Below are 4,036 nucleotides of genomic sequence, written 5' to 3' on the forward strand. Positions count from 1 at the left end.
CTACCCCCTCCCCGGGCACCCTGTGCCAGTTTTTCACCCCCCAGCAGCAGCTGCTAGCGCTTTCTATTCCTGGCAGCCATTAGAAGAAATCCCCTTTTCGGGATCAAAATAATCCTCCGGGCATTGCACTGGCGTCATTATACTCCTGGCCGCGGTGTGAAGCTGCACCGCTGAGCCGGAGCAGGTGAGGGGAGCCTTTCATCTCCTGCCTCACCGCTCCGCACGGGACCTCCTGGGAGCCGGCGGGCCAGGCAGCGGCTGAAGCTACGCCAGGTACCAGCAGCCTTTAGCAAGAGCCTCCGAAGGAACACGCCTGTTTCTCCTCTCCCGGAGCACCCGCAGCTTCCCGCACACAGGGGGCCCAGCTGCTTTCATATTTAGAAACGTGTATGATGTTACGATGAAACACGGAAATATCAGAGGTGGTTTTTTTTAATGAAAAAAAGGAGTAAGAAAATAGAGGAGGAGGAAACTATATTAATAAAACTGGAAGGGATTGAGCGGGGGAAGGAGGCACAATTAAGGAGTTTGGTACCATCTCGAGGCATGGGATAAGCAGGGGACCTCGGTCCTGCGGTGCTCCCAGGGGCCAGAGGTACCGGCGGTGTAAGCAGACACACTGCCAGCACCTGCAGCAACACTGCCCCAGCTAGAGAAGAGTTTGGCTTGGGGTATTTCTGGAATCTTTTGGGTAATGGAAAAGGAAACGGGTTTTTCCTCTGTGGAAAGGATGCCAAACTTTCTCCTGCCGAAAGAGCCTCATGTGGGATTTCCTGAGGAGTCTTAATGATTTTAGGGGCAACTCAAAACCCGACTCTGCACCGTCTCAGGGATTCTCAGCCTGAGTTTTTGCAGCGCGCTTCGTGCTGCATTTTTCCCAGAGAGCTCCACGTGGTGAGATCTGAGCCGGAGCAAGATGTCTAAGAGCCAACTCTCAACTGCGTCTCATATCTGTTATTGCCTGTTAGAAATTATTGCATGATATTTACATCTGCTCTTGCATGGATTCCCAAGGGGGGATAAGCAACAGAAACCAAAGAAGCGTCTTCAGATTTGTATTCAAGACACTCGGCCCTTTCTCCAGAGCCGGCAGATTGTGACACCATCTTTTAAAATTTTATGGAAATTGGATCTTAGCCTAATAATGCAGGAGGCGAAACTCTAACACTTAAACATCTGCAGAGAGGGGGTTTTATTCTAATTATAAGGATTTATATCATATTCTTGTTCTTCTGCTCCAGTTTGCCTATTTGCTCTATCTGACTGAAACCCACGAATAATGAATGTGGTAGGAATTGCCATAATTACAGATTCTTTTTAGGAACGTTAGAAAAAAAAATAGGATTCAAATTTGGTGGCCATTGTACACCGATGGAAACGCATGTAATTAAATAAAGATGATCTCTGCATCTCTAATTAGCAAGGCACTAGACAAAGCCAGATTTTCACTTTGTTAACAAGAAATACAGCTCAACATAATTCCTTCTTTAGCAGATAAGTATCTGAACTTCGGAGTACCCTGGGCTCGTTTGAGACAAGGAGGGAAGCCCCACTGCTTTTGACATTTCAACCCTTTGCGATGGGCTCAGCGGGTGTGCAACTGCAGCAAGCAAGCTTTAACTCTACCCTCAAAGCCAGGCATAGCCTGGCTGTTGGTTAGTTTGGTTGGGTTTTTGATACGCTATCAGGAAAAAGCAAAAAAATACAGCAATTAAGTAGCAAGGAATTCTTAACGGGATGGTCCCAGTCTGCCCGTGCTCATGTTTTGTCACGGCTAAGCCTGCTCACCAAAGTGTTACGGTTGCTTGGACAATCATCAGCCAAGCCAGATCCGTGGGGGAATTGCTGCCATCAGCATGCAGAAATAGAATAAAATTAAAAAAAAAAATCCCAACCCCGAGTTTGTTTAAAAAGCTTGATTTAAAGCCACGCTCTGAGCTGGCAAACTGAGCAGGATGGAAGCCAAGTGTAAAGTCCTGCTGTCCCGAGCGTCTCGTTTTATATGGATGATGGGTTGAGGCAATGGCTTTCTTTAATACTAGGTGGTGATTTTGATCCCAGCGGCGTACCGCGCTCTCCTCTGGCAAGAGGCTCTCCTTGGCTGCCTCTGGCAAGATTGCTGCACGCACCATGCAAACACACACAGGCCAAAGTTGTTTTAAAACTTCAGGAGTCTGTAGCGAGGCACCTAAATCAAAGCAAGCGGTGTTTCCAAAGTGCGGAGAACGCACCGTTGCCTTCAACACGACAAGCCTGGGAGCCCTGGGAAGCTTCAATCCTGGTGTCTTTGTGGTGGGAGAGGCTCCTCCCCAGCTACGGAACCACCTCAGAACAAAATGTCCATCAATGGAGGGAGCTCATCACTGGAGGTCATTAAAATCCTGCCCAAGAGGTGATGTCCCTCCTTCTTGGTGGCCAGGATGGTTTGGTGGCAGCGATGGGGGCTCTGAGGAAGGTGCTGGGCTCTGGAGGCAGCCGTGCAGCTGGCACCCACTGACACTGGGCTCTTTACATTTGCATTTTGGCCCACAATAAATATAGCCAAAAATAGACACCGAGATGGATTTCTCTTTAGTTTTCATCTTTTATTTTTTTCCCCTCTGAAAGACAGACAGCCAGTCTGGACACCAGTTCTTATCTCTTATTTTCCTGTCTTCACTGTGGCTTTTTGGAGCTGGCATCTGAACAAATACCGCAGGGGAACAGCCTCCGTATTGTGCTGCCCCGAGGGCACAGACAACATCGAATTCTCTGGAGCCCTTTTGCCATTCTTGCCTGCGACCCGAGACTCGCACTGTGATACCCGGATGGGTTATACGTACCTGGATGCTGCTCCTGATCCCTGGAGGAGATGATTCTGCTTCCCTGCTGGATGACTTTCGGGTGGCCAAATGGTGGCCAGGGATGGAAAGAAGTGCCCAGTGGGCATTTTTCCATCTTGGAAAGATGGAAAAGAAAGCCCATGGAATCCAGCCTAGAGGGGCTCTGTACAGCTGAGAAGGCACGGATGGGATCCTCGTCGACAGCCGGGCACCCCGGGAACACACTGCCACAAGTGTTTGCTGACACAGAGCCAGATGGCTCTGCCATCGCACACGCATTGTCTTTGGGCGATGCACAGCAAGCAGCACTAGGGAAGGTGAGGCGTGGGAGGAAAGGAAAGTTGGAAGCATCCAGGAAAAAAGCAGTGGAGAGCTGTTGTTGCTCTGCTTATCCTTGATTCGACCCAGATTTCGACTTTGATAGCGCAAATATCACATTTTAGTTCTTCACTTGGGCAGTGTGGTGCAACGGATTAGAGCGTGGTACAAAGCGCCGTGCTGGATCGTCACCAGCCCGGCTGCTTCAGAGGGGTTAAACCCCGGCTCCCGGGCAGCCACATGGACATGTACCTGCCCTGGTGTTGGGACACACGTCACTTGTGGGCACCACACCGGCCATGTATCGCGGTGATGTGGGCAGGTGGATTTGCCTCCACTGGTCTCTCCTTCCTAACCATGCACCAGACCCCCAGCCTGCCATCGGCTGCGTGGGCACCTCCTCCGCTGTGCTGCGAGGGACCGGGCATGAGCCAGGCGGTTTCCTTCTGCCCCAGAGGCAGGATTCGCATTGACATTAAAATTTCCTTATCATCCATCCTCAGCCTCAGTGAGTTGATTAAAGGTCTTGTCCCAGTTTCAGCTAGAATAGAGTTAATTTTCTTCCTAGTAGCTGGTATAGTTCTGTGTGTTGGATTTAGTATGAGAAGAATGTTGATAACACACTGATGTTTTAGTTGTTGCTAAGTGGTGTTTACCCTAGTCAAGGACTTTTCAGCTTCCCATGCTCTGCCAGGTGCACAAGAAGCTGGGAGGGGGCACAGCCAGGTCAGCTGACCCAACTGGCCAATGGGGTATTCCATACCATATGACGTTATGCTCAGTATATAAGCTGGGGGGAGTTGGCCGGGGGACAGTGATCGCTGCTCGGGAACTGGCTGGGCATTGGTCGGCGCGTGTGAGCAATGGTATTGTTCATCACTTATTTTGTCTATTCT

The 4,036-nt window shown here is 50.0% G+C and overlaps 1 protein-coding gene across 1 annotated transcript in view; it reads right to left on the reverse strand.

The window, feature by feature from the left end:
* The window catches only part of MMP17 (matrix metallopeptidase 17 (membrane-inserted)), a gene marked incomplete at both ends in the record, with an annotated part of 25,059 nt that overhangs the window by 4,787 nt on the left and 16,236 nt on the right, over positions 1 to 4,036 (reverse strand). The gene's annotated exons all lie outside the window — the stretch shown is intronic.

The sequence above is a fragment of the Fulmarus glacialis genome, unplaced genomic scaffold, assembly GCF_000690835.1.
Source record: "Fulmarus glacialis isolate BGI_N327 unplaced genomic scaffold, ASM69083v1 scaffold18463, whole genome shotgun sequence".
Taxonomy (NCBI): domain Eukaryota; kingdom Metazoa; phylum Chordata; class Aves; order Procellariiformes; family Procellariidae; genus Fulmarus; species Fulmarus glacialis.